Source organism: Panthera onca, chromosome E1 (genome assembly GCF_046562875.1).
Source record: "Panthera onca isolate mPanOnc1 chromosome E1, mPanOnc1 haplotype 2, whole genome shotgun sequence".
Classification (NCBI taxonomy): domain Eukaryota; kingdom Metazoa; phylum Chordata; class Mammalia; order Carnivora; family Felidae; genus Panthera; species Panthera onca.
This window is the reverse complement of record NC_138352.1, coordinates 29819603-29844602: the sequence shown is the minus strand read 5'-3', so window position 1 is coordinate 29844602 and position 25000 is coordinate 29819603.

Genomic DNA, 25000 nt, shown 5'->3' with positions numbered 1-25000 from the left:
AGAGCCACAGCGGCCCAAGGGGGGGGCGGGCACCCGACAAACGGCGAGGCCTGGTCTCGGTCCCGACACGGTGACGGGGGGGAGGGAGAGGAGAAGAGGCGGACGCGCGCTCGGTCGTCCAAGCCGAGGCAGGGTGGGAACCAAAAGCAGCACAGAACGGAAGGTGGGCCGGAGGCTGCGGGGAGGGGGCACGCACGAAGCGAGGACCAGACAGCGCGTGCGCGGAGGAGGGCACGGGCTCGGGGAAGGGCGCGCCAACGGAGACGCGAGCCGGGCCACCGGGTAAACATGCACGGGATCCCACCGCCACCAGCACGAGGGCGGTCCCGCGACGCCCGCGGCGCCAGCCGGCCTCAGCACCCTTAGCGAGCCTCCCCACGAGCCAGGCCCCCCCCCGACAACGCACAGCGCTGGGGTCCGGACCCACGGGACCCCCGCCGCGGGAGCCCGTCTCCAACCTCCATCCGTTCGGTCCATCCCGGAGCCACGCCCCAGGGAAGCGCCTCCCAAAGCCAGGCGCGGCCCCGACCCGCGCCCGCGCGCCACCCGCCAGCGGCAAAGCCCGGAACGGGAGGCGGGCGGGAGACAGCCGCCGCTCGCGCGGCGCAAGGGGGGGCGGGGCGCGCAGGGGCGCCCCAAGCCCCTCGGGACACACACCGCCACGGGAGAGGCGGGGGGACGCCGCGCGCGTGCGCGCGCGCTCGCACACCACACGCCCGAGGCACACGGGCCCCGGCACCGGACACCGGCCAGGCCTGGCGGGACCCTCCCCCGACTCAGAGGGGGGAGGCGCAGGCCGCGGTAGGCGAAGAGCGGCGCTCGGCCCCACCGCGGGGCCGACAGACCTCCTCTCGCGCGGGAGAGAAGGCTCCGCCTAACACGCACAAGGGCATGCAGTCACCCTGACACAGGTGGCCACTACGCGCACAGGAGGGGGCAGCGACTGGGGGGTTCCGGTACCCCAAGGCACCCTCTCGGATCGCTAGAGAAGGCTTTCTCACCAAGGGCGCACCGCCCCCCACCCAATTCGTCCCCCCCATCGGGACCCGCCAGATAAAAGGCGTTTCTTCCCGGGGCCACCAGGGCCCGGGGCGGGGGAGAAAGGTCCACGGCAACGGAGTGACACAGGGCATTCCTGAGCATTCGCGGTCAGGGCCCACAACGAGGGCCACCTGCCTTCCCCACGCGCGGTTGCTCGTGTCGCCGCCCGGAAGGAGCGCCGCGCCTCCGGGTGAGGCCCGAGAAAAACCGAGGCAAAACACCGGCAGCAACGCGCTGGGCAAGAAACCGACAGTCCTCGCTCAGAGGGAGTTTTGGCCAAGCGCCACGGCGCCGGCTCGGCCCGCCACGATCGCTCAACTCGCCCCACCAAGTCAGCCCCCCGCACCCCTCCGGGCAACAGCGGCCCGTTGCGGGGCGGGGACGACAAGGCGCCCGCTCCCCGCAGCGGGGGGAACGGGTGTGCCTCCCTTCACCGATTCTGCCACCCGCCCACCTCGGGCAACTCCGCCAACGGCGGCGACCCAAAGGGGGGTCCGCTGGGAACAGGGAACGGCGCCACCACTCGGCTTCAGGCACCTGAGACGACCTGGAGCGCTCCAGGGGCACCACGGAGGGCCAGGCGCCACGCGCTCAGCACGCCCAGGCGGCGAGCAGCGTGGCGTCGGGTGCAGCCCCCCCAACCACAGGGAGGCCGCCCACCACAACACAGCCAAGAGAGGCCAGCGAGAGTGTCCGCTGTGTCAGCCGACCCCGGTCCCGCAGCGACGGGAGGCCGGGATCGGGCCGGAGTCCGCACCCCTCTGCAACCCCCCGCGCCGCCCACAGGCGGGAAAGGAGGAGCATGGGGCCCGCAGGCAGAACGAGAAGAGCGGTCCCACTCACCAGGAGTGTCCGTCCCTCGTCTGACACGGCTTAGGCCCGGCCCGGGAGAACGCGACATCACCACATCGATCGGTTACCGCCACACGAGGCAGTCCTGGGGTGAGGAGGGAGCTGGGGAAACGCCCGGCGAGGACAGCGACCAGAGGAGGACCTGCTTCAGCCTCGCCAGCACCCCTCCCCCACCTCTCCCAGGGAACAGGCAGCCGGACAACCCACAAGGGGAAAAGGGAACGCCTGACACGCGGCACGGAGCCTTGCGAGGGTGGGTTTGTCACGGCCACGGCCGGGTGCCCGCAGCGGGGAGCGCACGGGGTAGAAGACCCACGCCGCCTCCCCACGCCGCCCTCGGGTGCCAGAGACCGGAGGTGGCGCCACAGCCTGAACCACACCTGGATGCACGAGAGCCGGCGCGCAGGCCCAGGCAGACGGCTCGAGCAAGCAGGCGGGCAAAGGGCGGAGTCGGGCTCGGCTCGGCGTCACCGCCAAGCCCGGAGCCACGCCAGCCAGCGGCGACGAGGCCCAAGTCTCTCTTACAGGATGACAACCGCCACACCAGAACGTGTCAGCACCTACCTGGCAGCAAAAAGTACCTCTTTCAGGAGACAAAAATAACCGCGTTGGCAGGCGGGGCCGAGCCACAGGTCACTGGGACCTTCTGGGACCCTGGCCCGGCCACGGGCCCCAAGCATCTTCCCATCACCGCCAAGCAACCCCACCCCCGGAAGTCCCCGGGGGCCATCTGGTCGACCCCGGGACCGACCGACCGACCGACCGACCGACCGGGGAATCGCGGGATGGGGGGGGGGGATGGCCGGGTAGGCCCTGCCCCGTTACACGTTCGCCCGTCCACGGGTCGTCTCCGGGTCGGGACTTAGAAAAATAAAACACTCCGCGCTGTCGCCTGCGGAAGCCTCCCCGGACCTCGCAAGACCGGCCCCATGCCAGTCCCCGACCCCCGGCTGGGACTGTTTTGGGGGGGGGGGGTCTGAATTGCGCGGAGGCGCCCCCGACGACCGGACCTCAACGGGGATCGCGGGCGCGCCGGCGTTGGCGCCCTATACGGGCTTCCCCTCGCGGCCCGGTCCCCAACTCCGCAGTGGGCCTCGGAAAATCTGGGGAGAAAATCGGGTCCAACGACCGGGAGCACCACGCGTGCCCACGCCCGGGCCCATCGCGCCCTCCGCGGGCTTCCCCTCAAGGCTCAGGACGGTCCTCACCGGCCCGGCCCGGCCCAGCCCGGCCCGACCGCGAAGCGGGAGGGAAGACAAAAGACGCCTGGCAGGGAAGGACCGACGAGCGACCCACGGGGCCACAGTCTCCGGGTGGCGGCCCCGGACGGTCCCCGCGGTCGGGGGTGGGGGGGTGGGAGGGGAGGAAAGCACCGGCGGGTGCTGGTCGACCCGTCCGGGCAGCCCCCCACCCCGGCTCGCTCCCAGGGAGCGCCGCCGCTACTCCCCCATATACCCGGAGGTTCAATCTCCGGCAAGTGCACCAGCCGCCGGCGTCCCGACGACAGCGGGACGATCACGCCAACGTCGCCGGCCTTCTGGAACTCCGCCCCGGGCACCGCGGCCGAATCGCATCCCTTGCCGACGTCGCCGACGCTCCGGAGGGGAAACGCTATATAAAAGCGGCCGCCAGGTGGCGCCCGACAACCGACCGAAACGTCAGCGGGGACAGCTCGCGATCTCGGGGCCGAGAGGGCGCACAGCCGGCGGCCCGGCCGCCCGATCTCGTCCCGGCCCACTCCGGATGCCGCCTCTCGGTCCCAGGCCGGCGGAGGGCGTCCGCCTCGGGAGCTCCCGGCCGGCCGGCACGGCGCGACCCCGGCAGCCCAAGGGACACTCGAAAAATGCATCGGGGCGGCTGCCGCTGAAAAGGCGGGGGAGGGGGGGGGGGGGGCAGACCGGCCACTCGACTCCCCGGCCGGCCGAGGCGGACGTGCGCGGAAAATTCCCCGCACACACCGGGCGGGCCGGGCACGGGCGGCCCAGAGCGGCCCAGGCGGCGCCCGCGCTCCCGGGAGGACTTAGACACATTTCGGCGGGCAGGAAGGGAGGGAGGGAGGGAGGGAGAGACGGACGGTAAAACCGAAACCACGCGAGAGAGTACTCCCAGAACAACAACGGACGGACGAGCCGTTTTTATTCTATTGGGTCAAGCGGGGGAGCGTCTCTCTCGGAAACATAACAAACCAAGCTGCGGGGGGGGGGGGACAGAAAGAGGGTGATGGATAAACGAACGACCACGGATAAAGCTTAAGCAAAGTCCTTCGCCGCACGGGGCCACGACGAAGTCCAAAGACCACAAACAGGTACGGGGAACATGGGTGCAAGTGCACCGCGTGGCAAGCGACAAGAATATGGCTTTCACCATTACTGTCCTCAATAAACACCACTACGGGCGGCGGTGGCGGCGGGGGGGGGGGGGGGGGGGGGATGGAGAACGGAAGGAGTTAATAGCCACTCACTAAAAAATGTCCTGGTTCCCAGAGGACCCTACAGTCCAAAGGGGGGGGGGGGTGGGGGGGGGGTGGGCCCCCGCAGGGAAAAGGAAGGTGTCACCGAGACACACCCTATGCCTCCACCCTCTTAGGGTTTGCAGGTGACCCTGAGGGTGACACTGACACGAGACAGGTTAACCGTACAAGGAGCCAACAAATTGATTTCCTACAAGTTTCACATGACAGGTAGAGCCCCTCCTGAGGAAACCAAGACCCTGAGAAGTGGCCAAACCTAAACGCTTGTATATTGGGTTGAACAAGGAGAAGCGACGGTGGACGACTAACTGAACTACGTGGGGAGGCTAAAGGATGATGAGGATTTTAAAACCAACCAACCAACCAAGATCTGTTCTCCTCTAGAATTCTCTCCACTTCTCCCCCTGTCCTTGAGGATAAGAATGTCACTCCCCTGGTGGCATAGGAAAGACCGGGGGGGGGGGGGGGGGGCGGCACTTCCAGGGAGAAAAGGAGGAGAGTGCTCCGTGCATGCTTCTTGCACCTGCTGGGCAGGAGGGTAGGGGTGGGTGGTTTACTTTGCTTGCTTGCTTGCTTGCTTGCTTGCTGCTGCTTTTTGAAAGCTTCTCTAATGTTTCCTTTACATCTAAGTCTTCCTTTCCAGTTTGGCTTTGGACAGGAGGAAGGCAGGCCACATGTTTTTCTGACACGGTGGAGAACGAAGGGTAAGATGAGTGCGGGCCCGTGCGTATTCTTTTCCGTCAGTCACGTGCCGTGGTGAGCGGAGCATCAGCTCTTGCCGGATGGGTGTCTCATTCCTCCGTGAACCATCAGGCAAGATGTCGGGCAAACACACACAGGGAGACTAAAGGTAGGAAGAACGTAGAGAAGACGGGCGACACGTGCCCGAGTCTCCAGAGCGACGATTTCATCCAGGGCACGGCAACGTCCAAGGTTTCCGGACACCACGTTGACGGACGCTTTGGTGCGTAGGTCACTTTGAATCTACAGTGCCACCCTCCGGTCCATTAGCACGTTGCCTCCGGCTCACGTGAGCGAGCGGTGGTGTCGTCGCGCAAAGAGACTGTGGGACTCGTCCCGGGATGGAACTGGGCCAGAGAGAGGGAGGGACGCCGCAGCCCATCGTTGAGCTTCAGGTGTCTGTAAGAGACCGAGTCTCTAAAGTACACCGAGGCACAGGGCGACCCGCTCGCTCGTGCCTGGACGTCTCTTTGTTCTTTCGAGGGGTCGATATCTGTGAGTGTGGTTTGTTTACTTTCCGGACAAGGCGAAAGAACTCTGAAACAGGAAATATTGGCACAAGGGGTCTGGTGGGATGGGAGGGTGCGGGTCAGTCCACGTACCGAGAACACGGGAGGATCGGGCGTCTGAACAACCAGGCGGAGAGGGGAGTTTAGCCTCGGTCATCACGGCAACCGGCACCTCGACAGAAACCACAGAAGGTGCCCAGGACGAACTGCGTCGCAGGAGCCAGCGTGGGCATTGCCCCACTACCCTCAGCCCTCAGCCCTCAGCCCAGCAGCAGGCAGCAACTGTCGTCCGGGTCCAGGCCGCGCCCCACTGCCCTCTTCTCAGCCAGAGCGGTGCCCGGGAGGGCGGCCCCGGAACAGATACCTCCTCCCCTCCACACACATCTCGCCAACCCCTTGACCGCTTTGCCCGGGATACACAACTCCGCTGTACCCAGGCATGATTTTTCCCGTGGACCGGGGGCCTCCTTGGCCACTTAGGGTGCTCGCACCAAGATGAATCGGGCTAGAGACAGGGACACCTGTGCAGCCCGCTATTGAGCTGAAGGGGCCTCTAGGAGAGGGACTCTCTAAAGTAGCTGACGTACAGGGAGACCCGCTCGCTCGTGGCCGGATGTGTCTTTGTTCCTTTATTTCTTTTCGTGTTCTTTATTATCATGTTTGGTACAATTGTAAGCGGGATTGGGTTGTTTGGGGTTTGTTTTTTCTTTTCTTTTCTAATTTGTCTTTCTGCGGTGTCATTATCGGCGTATACAGACGCAACAGATTTCGGTACATAGAGTTTGTATTTTTCCTGTGGACCAGGGGCCTACTTTGCCGCTTAGGATGCATGCGCCCCCACCCCCTGCCCACCCGCAGCCTTCAGTTCCCCAAACCACTGGAGGACTCGTGGGGGTGGGAGTGGGGGTGAGGGTGGGGGAGGGGTGGGGGGCGGGGATGGGAGTGGCAGTGGAAGGGAGGTTCAGGGCGATTCATTCCAATGGGCCTCATTCAACCCCTTCGTTCAAATGCAGAAAGCTTTCTGTTAAAGTCTGAGCCTGGGGCTTCTCTGCATTGAATGGCTTTCTTCAACTCCCCCAACCCTTAGGCTGCAGTTTCTGAACTACTGGGAGGAAAGGGAGGAAAGGGAGGAAAGGGAGGGAAGGGGGGGGGGGGAGGGAAGGGGGGGAGGGAAAGAAAGAAGGGGTGGGGGAGAGAAAGGGGGGAGGGGAGAAGATGATGTCTGAAGAACTTGCCTTCTCTGGAGCAAAGAGTGTCCCCTCCTTTTCCTAACCCAGGAAACCTCAATAAACCATTTGAGAATCATGGATGTGGAGGATGATATCTTACTATAATGCCTTCCAGGGGTGGGGGTGCAGGTACGTGGAAGGGTAGGGAGTTGGCGAGCGAGCGAGCGAGCGAGCGAGCGGCATGGTGTGGCGTGGTGTGGCCTGCCGAGTCAGAGTCAGAGGGTGGCATGAAACACGTGATGGTGGTGTCTTAGGGTTCAGAGGCCAAACACAGGCATGGGGCAATAAGGGATAGAGGGTGGGGGAGGCCTGACAGGGGACAATTGTGACCCCGGGCGATGGTCCCAGCGGGCACACTCCTGTAAAGCAACACTAACACTCTATTGATTAGCCATTGACCTCTCCTCCCTCTCCCACCTGCTTCCAAAGGGAAACTGAGTACAGTTTCATTCCACAGGCACTGGCTGTTTCACATGCAACCTTTGACGTGCCACTAAAAGGAGGAAGAAAGATGGACACACATGAAACAGCCCCACAGATGGCCTAGAGGGCGTGGGCGGGGCTCTCATCAGTCAAATTGGGAGTCTGAGTCAGGATCCTGGGGTTGTTTCAAAACATGGAATGGAAGGGGCTCCTGGCTGGCTCACTCAGAAGAGCATGCGACTCTTGGACTCTTGATCTCTGTCAGGGTTGTGACTTCAAGTCCCACATCGAGTGAAGAGAATGTGAAAAATGAATGAAGGAATGAAGGAATGGATGAACAAACTTAAAAAAAAAAAAAAAAGGTTGTGGGGCGCCTGGGTGGCTCGGTCGGATAAGTGTCCGACTTGGGCTCAGGTCATGATCTCACGGTCCGTGAGTTCAAGCCCCATGTCGAGCTCTGTGCTGACAGCTCAGAGCCTGGAGCCTGCTTCAGAATCTGTGTCTCCCTCTCTCTGACCCTCCCCCATTCATGCTCTTTCTCTATCTCAAAAATAAATAAAAGTTGAAAAAAAAAAAAAGTTTGCAACGTTTATGTCTTTAAAACAAATGGAATCGGTGGGGTGCCTGGGTGGCTCAGTGGGTGAAGCATCCCACGCTTGCTAGATTTTGACTCACGTCATATCTCAGGGTTCGTGAGACCAAGCCCTGCATTGGGTTCTCACACGGACAGTGCAGAGACTGCTTGGGGTTCCCTCCCTACCCCCCCTATACCTCCCCCATAAACCAATAAATAAACATCAAAAACATAAATCTTAAAACACTACAACAAATGGAATGGAAAGAGAGAACGCAACGAGGAGGATGTGAATGTTGCACCTAATACCACTGAACTCTACGCTTATATATGGTGAAAAATCTCAATTGTAGGTGATGTCTACTTCTAACCACAACTGAAAGGAAAACGACAAAACACCGGTCCTTGGCTCACAGTAAGGGAATTCCTGGATTTGGTCCGAGAGGGCCTTCTCATCCGCCGTGTGGAAAACTATGGAATGGTTTCTTCCTCTCCAGGCCGATGACCATTGCCAACGACAGTAGGTGTAGGTGCTGTCCTCCTACCTGTGAAGGAAAGGCAGGAAGAAGTGTAGCATTTAAAAGCATCTTTTAAACGCTGTCCACCTTTCCCAGTTTGTCCCCTCACTATGTCTTGCTTACCTTTTATAGCATTTACCCTATGTCGATGCAAAATGAACGAGCCTTTTTAAAAACAATTTTAAAGAGGAAGGAAAAGAGTTTCATTGGAGCCCAAGTTAGGAGGGCTGACGGGGATACGCAATCTTCACAAAGCAGGTCAGTCATCTGGGGAAGGCCTCACATTGGGCATACATACAGCTTACCAAAAAAAAAAAAAAAAAGGAAAAACAGGGCACGGGGGCGGGGGGGGGGGGGGGGGGGGGTTGGCCGCAGATGTTAGGAATCATCATGAGGAGAAAGAACACATTCCAGAAAGTTACAGACTTTATCTTCTGTTTTTAGTATGTGCAAGGCTGTATGACTTCAATCTTATGGCGACCAGGAAGGTTTTTGTATTGTTTTCTTTTGTTTCCCTTATCTTTATAAGCCGCCTTTGGAAGCCCCCTTTTTTAGTTAGTTATGTTTAAGAAAAAAAAAATTTTTTTTTTTTTTTTTAACAAACCAGACATACAATCTGTGCTCAGGACAGAAAAAGAGCTCATGCTTTGAGGTTTTCTGGAGTCCCTTTGACCTCGGTAAATATTAAATGTATAGCTTCCCTGGGAGAGCACCAACATAAAAAGTTTAGAATTTCCTTTATCATTTCCCCGTCTTGATCGATAATCTTTCCTCAGAAATCACGGACGATCAACCTGATGTTTTTATGTCCCTCAGTGCCAGGTGACTGTCTTGTCTGCCCTGGGTGTGTCCCTCCTTGCTAGGTATGAGAGAGAGAGAGAGAGAGAGAGAGAGAGAGAGAGAGAGAGAGAGAGAGAGTGTGTGTGTGTGTGTGTGTGTGTGTGTGTGTGTGTGTGTGTGTCTGTAAACACACATATATGTCTTTGAACCACCTAGGGTTCCTCGTTGGGGTGAACTTATTGTAACATAAATGGTGGGAAACTCAAAAGTGACGTATGTTCTCTGTAAGTTCCATTGACCAGCAGACATAGTTCATGTGCTTGGCTCAGATGGTCTGCCTTTGTATTTGGCAAAGCATTTTTAACAGAGAGACAGGGACAGCAACACACTTTCAACAAGGACAATTTGAAGGAGCCAGTGCAACATTGGAATACACTTCAATTGACAAAAGAATGAAATCCCAAGAATCCTTTACATACCTGTTGATAAAAGGGAAGGCACATCTGTGATTATTGATGAGGAAAGATGGAGCACCCACATTGAGGAAACATACCTGTCATGCATATTCCCAGGTTTGCTTAGGGGCGGAGACTTAACATGAGAAGGAGGCAAAATTTAGTCCCTGATGTCAGGAGGTTACCTTAGGACACGGAGAAGGGGCTGTGGGTATGCCCCGAGAGCTGGTATAACCTGGATGGGGACTTAGGCTCTTTCTCTCAGGGCTGTGCTGGCTTATAGGCTGCAAGCATATCGGTGGACCTTGAGTCCAGGCTTCTTCAGAGACAGCTAGAGTTTGTTTGTGGGACCTGAAAAGACACAATAGCTGATTAGGGGCAAATAGTTCCCTGAAGAACAAGATTTAGGTTCTCTGCGAGAGAGAGCGAGCGTCAGCCTCCTTAACCCTCCGTGGCACAGTTTCAATTGCCCACTCCCCACTCCCCGCCCCCCACACTCACCCCCAGCCTCTGGAGTTTGGATCATTTCCCAATGGTAAGGAACAGGGACGATGATGGGTGATGGCTCGGGCTAGGGCTATCCGTTTATCTCCCCCGGTGAGAACAGTTTCTGTAAATCTCACCTGTCACAGGCCTAGGTGCAGGGCTACACAGAAGTTGTGAAGGGAATCGAAGGAACATGGAGTCAGAGGTGTTAAGTTTTCTTCCCCTTTATAAGTTTCCATTGTCGATCCCTCATTCCACTTCTATGGAACAGGGATGGAGGTCCACCTTCTGAAACTATTTCAAGCCGAATTAGGGTGTGGCAGGGGCTTTGGAAGGGAAGGATTTGACAGGGTGCAGGTCACAACTTTTGCTCCCTTGTGCTAATTGGGGGTGGGGGGGGGGGGTGGGGGGAATCAGAGATAGTTCCTATCTGAGATCTTGGGTATTTTTCTGCATAGTTTGGTACTGCATCATATCCTGAGATTTCTCCCCAAGTGTATTCTAAGGAATAGTAACAGTATAGTCAAACCCAATGTTATAACCACCTTGTGGGGGGAGGGCGCGGGGGGGAAGGTTGTGGTGGTCAAGGGCCTCTTACTGTACCCAAGTGAATTGCTGTCTGATTTTATTTTTATGTTTTTTTTTAAATCTTATTAGGTAACCTTTACACCCAACGTTGGGCTCGAACTTACAACCCCAAGATCGAGAGCTACACGCTCTACCGACTGAGCCATCCAGGTGCCCCTGTTTATGTGGGCTTTTGTTGCTGGGGCACCTGGGTGGCTCCGTGGGTTAAGCATTGGACTCTGGCTCCGGTCAGGATCTCGCCGTTCGTGATTTCGAGCCCCGCATCCGACTCTGTGCAGACAGCTCAGAGCCTGGAGCCAGCTACAGATTATGGGTCTCCCTCCCCCCCACCCCCTCTCAAAAATAAATATTAAGAAACTTATAAAAATACAAATAAAATATGGGTTCTTATTTCTAAAGAGGAGCTAATACAGTTGCAGCAAGTGTTTGTGAACTAGCTTTGACTCTGCCTCCTCGTTCAGCAAGCAATCAGGTAACTAATAAGAGGTACTTCTACGGAAAGAAAAGAACACCACGGGTTAATGGGTAGAACAACTTATAAACCCAGTGTCTAAGTCCCAAGTGCGGTCAGTGAGAAGGTGTCTAGATGCCAGGCTCGAAGCATCCTCAGCTGGAGTGGGAGCAGGCAGGGGGCAATCTGACCGATTTTTCTGGCATGTAGTTCAAATGTCTCATTTTGGGGGATTCTGAGTGGCTCAGTGGGTTCAGGTTCAGTATTCAAGTCTGGATCTCCACTCAGGTCTCAATCCCAGGGTCGTGAGCTCAAGGCCCCAGTTGGGCTCCACACTGGGCGTGGTGAAGCCTACTTTAAAAACAACAAAAACACAACAGCAGCAAATGTCTCGTACTGAATGGCCCATAGAGCAACAGGCACACAGATTGTCTACAACTGTGGCAATTTCTCTGAAGTTTATCTCCAGTTGTCCAGCTTTCCTTTGCAGGGCTTCAGGGAAAAGGGCCATTTGAGTTCTTCAGGATGGTAAGATAAGAGGATGGGAGAGGATTGGAAGCCTGAGTTTGAAGAGTCATAGTCAGATATTCGAGGAAACCAGGATTCAGGATCCAGCCCAGTTTTAAAGGCAAACAACAAACAGTCAAAGAAAATTAATTAACCAGAACTAGAAGTTAACATCCACAAAAGAGCTATTGAAATACAATCTTTTTCTATCGAGACCCCTCCATTCCTGTCAAAGATAGCCCAATGAAAACTAATTTGTTTGTAAAATAAGTCCAGTGTTAACAGACATGGCTTCAGTATTGACATAAGCACAGCAAGAATAGCGATTGACCATATAGTATTTTGTGTATTTTCTCTCTTCTTTTCCGCCTGCCTGCCTTCTTTTTATTTATTTTTTTTTTATGGAGTTCTTTTTTTCCTCTTAAGTTAATTCCTTTATTTTGAGAGCTGGGAGGAAAGGGAGAGGGGGAGAGGGGGAGAGGGGGAGAGGGGGAGAGGGGGAGAGGGGGAGAGGGGGAGAGGGGGAGAGGGGGAGCTCTGCACTGTCAGTGCAGAACCCAGCTCAGGGCTCAAATACATGAACCATGACCGTAGGTGAAATCAGACGCTTAACCGACTGAGCCACCCAGGCCCCCCACACACCAGAATTCTTTACACTGTCAAATGTACGAATGTATCTCATCATTTTCAGAAACACGTTGTGGTGTTTGGTTTTGTTTCTTTTTTCTTTTACTGTACAATTTTTAGCAAGTCATGAAACGGGCGCCTGGGTGGCTTTGTCAGTTAAGCATCCAACTTCGGCTCAGGTCATGATCCCACGGTTCGGTTCGTGAGTTTGAGCCATGCATTGGGCTGTCTGTGCTGTCAGCACAGAGCCCGCTTCGGATCCTCTGCCCCTCCCACCGACTCATTCTGTGTGTGTGTGTGTGTGTGTGTGTGTGTGTGTGTGTGTGTGTGTGTCTTTCTCTCTCTCTCTCTCTCTCTCTCTCTCCTAAAAATAAAGAAATAGGCTGGAAAACAAATCTTCAAGGAAAAAAAAAAAACAACAAACGATGAAACATGTTTACTAACAGACCCAAGTATCTTTACTGTTTTTCTGAATAAAGCCAAAGACCAAACACACACACACACACACACACACACACACACACACACACACACACACAGCAAAACAAAAAACAAAAAAACAAACAAAGAAAAGAAAACGCCGTAGGTTTAGTAATTCACAATTTAGTATTTTATCTTCTGTGGAAAAGACTCAGATGTCTGAAGAACTGAACCTAATTTACCAGTTAGCAAAGCTTTGAAGTTACAGGTCACGAAAGATTTGGGAAGCCATTTTAAAAGTTTACAAATAGGGACTCCTGGGCGGCTCAGTCGGTTAAGCGTCCGACTTCGGCTCAGGTCACAATCTCACAGCTCGTGAGTTCGAGCTCCGCGTGGGGCTCTGTGCTGACCTCTCAGAGCCTGGAGCCTGCTTCGGATTCTGTGTCTCCCTCTGTCTCTGCCCCTCCCTCGCTGACATTCATTCTCATTCTCTCATTCTCTCATTCTCTCTCTCTCTCTCTCAAAAATAAATGGTACAAGGAAAAAATTTAAAGGTTTACGAGTAAACATTTTTGTGTATTTAACCTATCTCCTGTCAACATTCACCCACGAACACCGTATGCGAGAGACAAAATCGACCATCGTTTGAAGTACTTTTTGCTGACAAACTGCAACGGGTACCAGTGAAGTCATAAACTGAAGTCACATGAAAGCTGATTAGGCCCCTGCCTCGGGCCTGAACCCTAGAGTGCGTGTCTGAGTGGAACAAGGAAGGGCGTAAGTGTTTGTAAAGTTTTTTTGATTTTGTTTTTGATACCTGTTGTAAAACGAGGGAGAAAACGTGTTATGTTGTTTGTAAAGGTCACAGAGATGTATATTTTGAGGACCACAATTACAGGGTCAGTATTGGGACGGAAGCAAGGCCATGACCGGAGCTGCCCACCCCAAAGGCTTGTCATGCAGAGAGCACCAAATTCAAGCCATTTTTCAACCACCACCACAAAGAATAAAACCTAACTATCTGCATTGTATTTGATATCGACGGCTCCGAAAATATGTCCATTTTAAGTAAGCAATCACCCTTCCATGGCCCTTAGTACCCAAGACGTCACACCCGTGTCCACTAAAAAGTCAAACGATCTGTTTCCCCACCATCAGGCTCACACGGGAGGCCCCACCACCGGGGATGGCCTAGGAGATCACTGGAGCCACACCAACTGATGCAGAAACAGGGGGAGGGGGAGGCGGCCAGGGAGCCGCCGGCCAGGCCCCAGGCAGATTTAAAGTTTTGGACTCACCTTTTTGTGTTTCTTTCATCTTTTTCTTTTGCGCCTCCAACTCCGCGTCCGCGTCCACCTCCTACTTCTTCTTCCATCTCTGTCTCCTGTCTTTGCCTCCTGCAAAAGTGGCTTTGTCTCTGGTTGCTTTTCAGCCCCCTGTGGAAGAGGTGAAGGAGGAGCAGGCCGTGGGGTGGGCACCCATCTTGGCGCTTGTGCTCGGGGAGGAGGAGGGGCGGGTTTAGGATCACTGGCATCTGTCTGCCTTCCTCCTCTTCCTCATTCTTCTGACTATTGGGAAAGGGTGTGTGGGTGTGGGTGTAGCGGGGAGGGCAGGTGTGTTCAATTTTTCTCTCTCCTCTCTCTGGGCCATCAATTGTGTCCCTTCCCGTGAGGCAACTTTCTTATGGAGTAACATAAAACTCTGAATGTAGAGAATTTCACACACACACCCCACACCCATGCCCCGTTCACGTGAATGTGAAACACATTTGGGTTTGTTCTGATCCTCCTGAGTGTTAGAATGCCCAATGTTCACAAGAGCTTGCCTTGAAACACAGTAACGGAGCTCGGTTACAAATTGGTGTGAGCAATAGCATCCAGAGGTAGAGAAAACATCTCACATGGATAACATCTATGTGGCCATAGATCCACAAACAAGATGCAAACCAACATCAGCCTCTGTTTCACTCCTATTTGTGGAGAGGACGCGAAAGACCCAATGGTCAAATCTCCCCCTTTTATAAAAACAAATCCAATCGCACGAGAGCATTACCGTGGATGGATCCCATCGTGCAGGTGTTTTCCATTTCCAATGAGAACACAGCCAATTTGGTGCAAAGAAGCCAAAAGCTGCGGCAACCCACAAACCAAATGTGGCCCGGGATATCTCCGTGAGCGTCCCTTCCTCCCCAAAAGCCGGGGCTTCGCTGATGGAACCAAAGGGCTTCCTAGTTTCTGGCTGCATCGTCTCACGGCCAGCTTTCTCTAAGGGAGCACACAAGAAAACTCATTCAGACACCTCCAAAGAACCCCATCTGGGCCATCAGGGACTCAGGTGACCTTTCCATGTTCCCATGTAAGTAAGCACTTGCAAGTATAGGCTCCATATGTCCTATACGTGTAGCCTGCCGAAGTTTCCTTTTGGGGATGGGTGGTTGCTTTCTCCACACTTAGAGCAAGGTTATTAAATGGTGGCGGTCACGGTGGTGTTTTTTCCTCTTCCGTAAAGAGTTACAAGGCGGCCATTTCGTGGGAGCGAAGCGGTAGCTGGGCTGCTCCTGGATCCCTCGCCGCTTCGGGTTCCCTGTCAGGCTTCCTAGCAGCGGCCTAGCGGAGAAATAAGAGCAGGTGTCTGAATGTACTCGGGTGACCAAAGATGAGAATGACGAGCCCATCGAAATGCCATCGGAAGACGACGGGACAGTGCTGCTGTCCACAGTGACAGCCCAGTTTGTCGGCAGCACGTGGACTGCACTACCGGAATCCAGCGTCTCAGCGTATGAGAGGTGTCCGGCTGGTCAAAGACATTCTGCACATCCCTGATGCTGGCTGGGGAAATCCGGTAGCGGATAGTCGTCAACTTATCCCAAAGATAGCCACAGAAAAAGGGACGAGACAGGTGCCTGCTTCTTCAGCAGTGAAAGTGAAGAGAGCCATCCAGGGTACGTCAGATTTAAGAGTGTTGGGTCTCCCGTGGAAAACAACCGAACAGGATCTGAAAGAGTATTTTGGGAGCTTTGGAGAGGTTCTTCTGGTTCAGGACAGGAAAGATATTCACACTAGTCCTTCAAAGGGTTTTGGCTGTGTTCCTTTTACGTAATAGGAAACCCAGGTGAAAGTCATGCGATCAAGGAACGATGGTGTGACTGCAAACTTCCTGAATCTCATCCAAGCCCAGATGAGCTTTTGAGAAGCAGGAAGGCGTTTGTCGGGTGCCTTACAGAGGGACGTGACTGCCTATAAGCTGCAGCAGTTCTTTTGCCAGGACTGAGAAGCGGTAGACAGCTTCATTCCCAAACGGTTCCCGGACTTTCCCTTTGTTACATTTGCAGATGATCAGGTAGCCCTCGCCCTCACCCTCGCCCTCTCTGATATTATTATTGAATTTATTTTTCTCAATGTACCCCCAAGGTACTTAGCCTATAGGGCAACAGTGGTTTGAGGAGGAGAGTCCTTCATACCCCTCGCCCTTTCAGCCCCCGCCCTGGCACAACCCCCTCCAGGAGCCCTCTGTTTGTTCCCCTTAGGGAAGAGCCTCTTACGTTTTTGTCCCCCTCCCTGTTTGTATGTTATTTTTCCTTCCCTTCCCTTCTTCCCTTCTTCCCTTCCCTTCCCGGGTTCCCTTCCCAGAGTTCCTCTGTTTGGGAAGTGAAGGTCCTCACACGGGTGAGGTCCTGTGATACATGTGTTTCTCTGAGGGACGAATGTCACTTTGCATGACACCCTCCAGTTCCATCCAGGTACTTGCAAATGGCAAGACTTCATTCCCTCTGGTGGCCGAGCACTGCTCCGTTGTAGATGGATACCACCTCTTCTGTATCCATTCATCCATCGATGGACATTTGGCCCCTTTCCATACTTTGCCTACCGCCGATAGTGCTGCTATGCACACTGGGGTGCGTGTGCCCCTTGGAAACAGCAGACCTGTATCCTTTGGCTAAGTACCTAGTCGTGAAAGTGCTGGGTCGTAGGGTACTTCTATGTGTCATGTGTTGAGGAACCTCCTCAGGTCCCTGGTTCTGGAAAGAACTCCGATAGTGGTTCTAAATCAGGTGCGGCCATCGGTTGGGGACCCCCATCAAATGCAGAGTCAGGCAGCGGTTTTCCTGCAGGCTTTGGCTCAAGCACGGATTCTAAATCTTCCAGCTGGGGAATTTATACAGCGGGGTAGGTATAGACTGGTAGGAATTCAAATTTTTCTAAACACATGGTAAGTGTATTTCTTTTTTTCTTCTCTTCTCTCTCTCTCTCTCTCTTTCATTTTCTTTCTTTCTTTCTTTTTTTTTTTTTAAACATTTATTTATTTTTGAGATACCGAGAGAGACAGAGCGGGAAGGGGAAGGAGCAGAGAGAGAGGGAGACAGAATCCGAAGCAGGCTCCAGGCTGTCCGCACAGAGCCCGGTGCAGGGCTCGAACCCACAAACCGTAAGATCATGACCTGAGCCGCAGTCACACACTTAACTGACGAAGCCACCCATGCACCCCACCCATGGTTAAGTGTATTATAAAACCCATCCATACTGAGAGTTTTCAGAATCAGTACGTTCAGCGTGGGGTATATTCACCACTATTTTTGACATTTTTCTTTAGAAAGAGAGGCAAAGCTAAATGAATTTTAGAAGTTTTGTTACATGAAGTGTTGAAATATCAGGTGTTTGAAAGCGAACTGCTGTTTGCCTGATTGGTTCTCGTTCTCTCTCTCTCTCTCTCTCTCTCTCTCTCTCTCTCACACACACACACACACACACACACACACACACACACACACACACACAGGCTACAATGGACATCAAAGGATTTCTCCTGTAATATTGTATCCCTGGACTCGTCAAGTGAATTCTTTGTGCGTGTTCACTATGGAAACCATTCATTAGAAGTACATTCTTTTTTCCTTGTTTTAATTGGAACCCCACCACATTATTTCCCCACCCCCGGGAAAACCTCCTTTTTGGAGATCATGGTGTCACAGCGTTTGGTCTTTTTGCTTTCGTTTTTAGTTTGTGACACTTGTCTCCCTTCCTATGCACAAGTACAGTATGAAGCCTTCATTGAATCTGTGCCGTTCATCTCATTTCAAATGTTTACGGGAGAAGCACTTCATTGAAAGCAGTGCTGTAAATATTCTGCCATAGGAAGGAATATTTCCGCCTACGTGCTTTCTCACTCTTGAATTCGTCTTCACACCATACAGGCTGTGACTTTGACGGTGGGTGTCCCGTTTGTATCCGCTACCCTTTATTTCGCGGAGTCGTATCAATGCTATGAATGCAAGGGTGTGCTATGTAACCAGAAGGCTGTTAGAAGTTCTGAAACCTTGTGTTTTCTGATCCTCGTGTTCGACCGACAGTGGTGCCGAAGTACGAAAGGCTAGTGTGAGTGAGAAAAGGAGAGAGTGCGTGCAGAGACTCCGTGGCGGTGGCACACGATGGATAGATTTTTTTAACCTGGTGAGATGCATCTCTCAGTCCCTTGAGCTCGGTGCAAGAGCGTGCCGAGAGCAACGATAGCAAATGACATGCGAATGTTTTCTGCATCCAAAGGACATCCACACCCGTTGGAAGACGTTGGAAGACGTAAAGAGAGTTTTGTTCTCAGAGAACCCCGTTAGTTGGATGTGTGAGGTACTTGTATTTCCCCTGCCCTTCCGTCAGCTGCTGTGAACACCGTATGGTGTGTGTTCTGTTCTGTTCCCGATCTGTTAAGTGTGGTCCCGTGAACACGGACTGAGCTTGTGGTGTGCTTCACGGGAATACTCGGAAGCAGAGCTCACCAGTGAGCTCGGGGTGTCACCACGAAGGCCGGAAGTTCTAATGTCTGCCAGGTAGCCATAAGAATGTGGTCTAATGCAGTTCTGTGTCCCGTGCTTGGATGGTCTTTATAAGAGTTGTCAGTGTTGGGAATTCTTAAATAGAATGGATGAAGGAGGAAGAGGAGGAGGAGGAGGAGGAGGAGGAGGAGGAGGAGGAGGAGGAGGAGTTGTTGTTGTCGTTGTTGTTGTTGTCGTTGTTGTTGTTGTTGTTACGAGGTATAATGACGAAAGACACGGCAGAAAATTTTTACAGGGTTTACTTTCTGTTTTCAGTATGTGCAAAGCTGTATGACTTTAATCTTTGGGGATCCAGGGAGGTTTTCTTCCATTTTCTCATCTGTATGTTTGGAAGGCTCCTTTTTAATTCTCAACTGACTGACTGACTGACTGATGGATTGGTTTTGTTTTTATGTCCTCTTCTCACCCAACATAAGGCCCAAACTCACAGCCTGGCAATGAAGAGTCACCCGCTCCCCTGACCTAGCTGAGCGAGCCAGCCAGCCAAGTGACCCCTTTGATCCATTTTTGTCGTTGTTGTTTATTTAAATGAAGCGGACATGCAACGTGTGCTCAGGACAGAAACAGAGCACACGCTTTGGGGTTTGGCAGGGTCATTTGGAGCTTGGTAAATGTTAAAGCCTAGCTTCCCTGGGAGCCCAGGAGCAGGGTCCACAGCCGTTAAAAGTTGACAATTTCCTTTATCGATAGCCATCGAACAGATGATTTATTGAAAACACGAATCTATGGCAAAGATCGTTCTATGGTCTGTGATCAGGATATAGGAAGAACCGGATGGCTACAGCTCCCACCTCACAGACTTCATGTTTCAGTTGGACGTAGAGGCAGGGAGGGAGGTGAGGCAGGACGGCAGGGAGACAGGGAGGCAAGCAGACTGGCAGGCAGGCAGGCAGGCAGGCCGGCCGGCCGGCGGGCCGGCGGGCCGGCAAGCAGGGAGGGAGGCAGGCCGGCAGGCAGGGAGGGAGGCAGGCAGGCAGGCAGGCAGGCAGGCAGGCAGGCAGGCAGGCAGGGAGGGAGGGAGGGAGGGAGGGAGGGAGGCAGGCCGGCAGGCAGGCAGGCAGGCAGGCAGGCAGGCCGGCAGGCAGGCAGGCCGGCAAGCAGGGAGGGAGGCAGGCCGGCAGGCAGGCAGGCAGGCCGGCAGGGAGGCCGGCAAGCAGGGAGGGAGGCCGGCAGGCAGGCAGGCAGGCAGGGAGGGAGGGAGGGAGGGAGGGAGGGAGGCAGGCCGGCAGGCAGGCAGGCCGGCAGGGAGGCCGGCAAGCAGGGAGGGAGGCCGGCAGGCAGGCAGGCAGGCAGGCAGGGAGGGAGGGAGGGAGGGAGGGAGGGAGGGAGGCAGGCCGGCAGGCAGGCAGGCAGGCAGGCAGGCAGGCAGGCAGGCCGGCAGGCAGGCAGGCAGGCCGGCAAGCAGGGAGGGAGGCAGGCTGGCAGGCAGGCAGGCCGGCAGGCAGGCCGGCAAGCAGGGAGGGAGGCCGGCAGGCAGGCAGGCAGGCAGGCAGGCAGGCAGGCAGGCAGGCAGGCAGGCAGGAAGGCAGGCAGGGAGGGAGGGAGGGAGGCAGGCAGGCCGGCAGGCCGGCAGGCAGGCAGGCAGGCCGGCAGGCAGGCAGGCAGGCCGGCAGGCAGGCCGGCAAGCAGGGAGGGAGGCAGGGAGGCAGGCCGGCAGGCAGGCAGGCAGGCAGGCAGGCAGGCCGGCAGGCCGGCAGGCAGGCAGGGTGGCCGGCAGGGAGGCAGGCAGGCAGGCCGGCAGGGAGGGAGGGAGGGAGGCAGGCCGGCAGGGAGGGAGGGAGGCAGGCAGGCCGGCAGAGAGGGAGGGAGGCAGGCCGGCCGGGAGGGAGGCAGGCAAGCCGGGAGGCAGGCAGGCAGGCCGGCCGGCAGGCAGAGAGGCAGGCAGGCAGGCCGGGAGGGAGGCAGGCCGGGAGGCAGGCAGACCGGCCGGCCGGGAGGGAGGCAGGCAGGCCGGAGGCAGGGAGGGAGGGAGGCAGGCAGGCAGGCAGGCAGGGAGGCAGGCCGGCCGGCCGGCCCGGCGGGGAGGGAGGCAGGCAGGCCGGGAGGCAGGGAGGGAGGGAGGGAGGGAGGGAGGGAGGGAGGGAGGGAGGCAGGCAGGGAGGGAGGCAGGCAGGCAGGCAGGCAGGCCGGCAGGGAGGGAGGGAGGCAGGCAGGCAGGCAGGCCGGCAGGGAGGGAGGGAGGCAGGCAGGCAGGCAGGCAGGCAGGCCGGGAGGGAGGCAGGCAGGCCGGGAGGGAGGCAGGCCGGCCGGGAGGGAGGCAGGCCGGCAGGGAGGGAGGGAGGGAGGGAGGGAGGGAGGGAGGCAGGCAGGCAGGCAGGCAGGCAGGCAGGCAGGCAGGCAGGCCGGCAGGCCGGCAGGGAGGGAGGGAGGGAGGCAGGCAGGCAGGCCGGCCGGGAGGCAGGCAGAGAGGCAGGCCGGCAGGGAGGCAAAGAAAGAAAACGTGGCATCAGGGTACCTGGTGGGCTCAGGTGGTGGATCGTGCCACTGTATCTCGTGGGTTGCGAGTTCGAGTCCCACGCTGGGTGTAGCGCGCGCTTACAGTAAAATCTTTGAAAACCCATCCACAAATACAGGAATAAACAAAACATGGTATCAAAGGGGAGTAAGTGATTGATCGATGGGGGGTGGGGATCAAACGGGAATATGTGTCTAACCCGTAACCTATTCTTTATCGACGCTGCTTTCACTATTTTGCCCCGATGACTTTTTCCACAAGCGGTGGTCCCACCTGAGCGGGCTCCCTTCATCTTAAGATGTTCTGCAGCGAGAGGAAAGGCGTGAGAGGCAAAAGTTAGGCGGATCCATACAAATAAAGACAATCATCGTTTCTGAGACCAGTAGCCAAAGCTCTGCCTCCGTTTAGGATCCAATGTCGTACTTATCTCTTTAAAAACAGAAATACATACATAAAAACCAGGCAGGGTCGTTGGCTCGGATAAGGGAGGAAGCTGAAATGCAATCATGGAGAACAACATAGGGGGTAAGAAGTTGCAAGCCAGAGCGATTTCACCACCCGTAGCCTTTGAAATGATGATTTGGTGTCTTCGGATACAAGAGAGCTCACCCTACGTAGAAGGTTTCCCACCGCTTGTCATGAAGTATCGGAACACCACAAGCGGATTCCCGTGCTACCAAAACCTCTCTGCCAACATAATCTGTAACAGCTGCATTCTCTTGTATCGTGTGAGTGTAGCGTCATTCATTGCACCACTCTGCCATTGTTTGACCTTCCAGCGGATTGTAATTTTCATTTCTTTCGGCGTGCGTGTGGGTATGCGTATCGGGCTATCGAAAACGATCTAGCCACGTTCGGTCCTCTTTTTCTCATTTCTCATAGATGAGTGATGGCGTCAAAGGATACACCTCAGGAAACCCCACATGGAAGAGAGGCAAAGGGAAGGGGGGGGGGCAGAGTGCTTCTGTGTCCCGTGCCGCCCCCCCCCCCCCCCCCGCACTCTCCCAACACACCAGTCTCCCCTCCCCCCCCCCCCCCCCCGTTCCAGGTGTTGGAACAACCCGGAAGTGCCTGAATTAGGGGAGTTCTTTGACGGGGGGGGGGGGGGGGGGGGGAGGTTGGGGAGCACCAATGTTTGGAAACATTGCAGGGCTACCAAGAGTCAGTGTCTAAGGTACTTGGGGGGGGGGTGAGGAAGAGGGGGGCGTGGGGTTTCTTTCTCTTTGAGGTGATGGAAATAGTTTGGAATGAACAGTGATGGTCCCATAGCTTTGTGAGTAGTAGCCTAAGATAGCCCGCTGAAGTGTACACACACCTATACATTTGTTTACTTATTACGTATGCATTCATTCCAGTTGAGTGAGTGGGAGAGAGAGGGGGTAGGGAGGGAGAGAATGGATCACCAGGCAGGCTCCAAGGTGTCAGCACAGAGCCAGATGTGGGGGCTGAAATTCAAGAACCCCGAGATCATGACCTGAGGCGAGACTGGGACACCTTACCGAGTGAGGCACCCAGGTGCCCCTGAACTGTTCGCTTTTACAAGGATGGGAATTTTGGCATGCGAGTTGTGTTTCCAGTGTTAATAGGTGAGGAAACACCTAGAATAGTAAATGCGGGCGGGCGGGCAGGCAGGCAGTCGATGTTTTCTTTTTCTTTCCCTTCTGGGCTTCAGAGGGGGATGGCGAGTGTGAGGGAGGGAGTCCATGACACTGGGCGTAGGTGTTCTTGTGAGCTGAGCGGCTTGGGAAGTTCCCCGAACTACATGACCCCACAGGAGAACAGGAATTCCTTCTCGACGGCAAGAGAGTGGGCGACTAGCACCGCCTGAGTCTGGCAGAGCCTCAAATCTAAGTCGGGGTGGGGGAGCACTTCTGCTGTCCTACCAGTCCTGACCCTCCCTGTCTGTCTGAGGGCCCCTGAGCCGCAGGGGTGGTGTTTTGAGTTGTCCCTCTGTGGTCGTCTTTTACACCAAATACTTCTGTTGAAGGTGCTTGGAGAATAACACAGGTTGGTATTTCCAAAATGACCTTGAGATCCTATTCTCTGCCCCTCCGCCCCTCCCGTGCGCGCGTGAAGACACCCACCCACACACACCCCCCCCCCCCGCCCCCGCGCACACACCCCACCCCTTCCCATTCCTTCTAACTACAACTGTTCCTATTTCCATCCATGTACTCCCAGACAGCTTCCTCAAGCCCCACCGCCCACCCCGTCGACCTCTTTGGGTAGTATAAAAGCGACCAACAGGCAGGGGGCGTCCGGGCACCACGGTGGTGGAGTGAGGGAGTCCGTGTGTGACGACTACGGGCGGATCGCAGCAGAGCGGCCGGGACGCAGCACCTGCCTCGCCGGCGCACAGTCTCGTCCCCAGCCACCTGGGTCAGTAGCGTTTCCCGGCTGGGGTGGGGGGAGGGGGACATGGAACGGAGGGCGCACCAAGAGGGCTTTGTGGATCGAATGGACGCCTAACCGAGACCCTCCTTCCTGCCACCAGACACCGTTTGTGGATGGTCGTCGTCTCGCCGTCACGCAGCCCCCACCAGTGCTACAACGAAAGAAACGGGTGTCAAGGATAGTAATGCAAACGAAGGCGGGGCCGATCCGATCAGGGGAAGCGGCGACAGGAGTGGAGGTGGGAGGAAAAAAAAAAAAAAAAAAAATCACGGGAAGAAAGGACAGGCGTGGGCCAGGGCGGTCGCACCGGGGGGGGGGGGGGGGGGGGGGGGGGGCAGCGGGTCAACGCTCGTCATCGAACCCGGGGACTCGGGTGGACGACCTCACCGGGCCCAGAGTCGCTAGCGATCCACTGGTTTCCTAAACTTTGGGGTAGACGGCCGTGGCGAAGTCCGGCGTGCTGGTCAACCTCGGGGACCAGCTCAACGGATCCCCAGGTCATGGGGCTTGGCCGTGCTGGTAGAACTCGGGTCTCCTCGAGTCCCGGGCACTCAGGCAACCGGGGTTCGGGTCGCCGGTGTGCCGGTCGGCCCCGGGGCTAAGGGGTCGGGACTCGGGGCTCAAGTGATCGTGTCCCCGGCCCCCGGCGTGCCGGTCGATCTCGAGCCCCGAGTCGCCGGGTCGCCGGTCCGCGGTGTGCCGGTCGACCTCGGGTCTCAGATCCGTAGATCCCAGCGTCCCCGGTCCCCGGCGTGCTGGTCGACCTCGAGCACCGAGCCCCGGGGCCGCGGGGTCGCGGTCCCCGGCCCCCGGCCCCCGGCGTGGTCGACCTCGAGTCCCCGGTCCCCGGTCTCCCAGTCCGCGGTGTGCTGGTCGACCTCGAGGCCGCGGGTCCCCGGCGTGCTGGTCGACCTCGAGCGCCGAGCCTCGGGGTCCTCGGCCCCCGGCGTGCTGGTCGGCCCCGAGTCCCAGGTCCCCCGGTCCCCCGGTCCCCCGGTCCCCCGGTCCCCCGGTCCCCCGGTCCCCCGGTGTGCTGGTCGACCTCGAGCGCCGAGCCTCGGGGCCCTCGGCCCCCGGCGTGCTGGTCGACCTCGAGTCCCAGGTTCCCGGTCCCCCGGTCCCCGGCGTGCTGGTCGACCTCGAGTCCGCGGGTTCCCGGCCCCCGGCGTGCTGGTCGACCTCGAGTCCCAGGTTCCCCGGGCCCCCGGGCCGCGGTGTGCTGGTCGACCTCGAGTGCCGAGCCTCAGGGGTCCTCGGCCCCCGGCGTGCTGGTCGACCTCGAGTCCCCCGGTCCCCCGGTCCCCCGGTCCGCGGGTCCCGGCGTGCTGGTCGGCCTCGAGCGCCGGGCGCCACGCGCCTCGTCTCGGGTCGCCCGGTCCGCGGGTTCCCGGCGTGCCGGTCGGCCTCGAATCCCGCGTCTCAGGATCCTCAGCCCCGAGTCTCGGCTCGCGGGTCGACCTCGAATCCCGAGTCGCCAAGTCGCCGGGTCTCCCAGTCCACGGTGCGCTGGTCGACCTCGAGTCCCGCGTCGCCGCCGCCGCCGCCGCCGCCGCCGCCGCCGCCGCCGCCGCCGCCGCCGCCGCCGCCGCCGCCGCCGCCCTCCCCCAGGGCCCCATGCTCGTCCCCCAGGGCCCCATGCTCGGGCGTACTGGT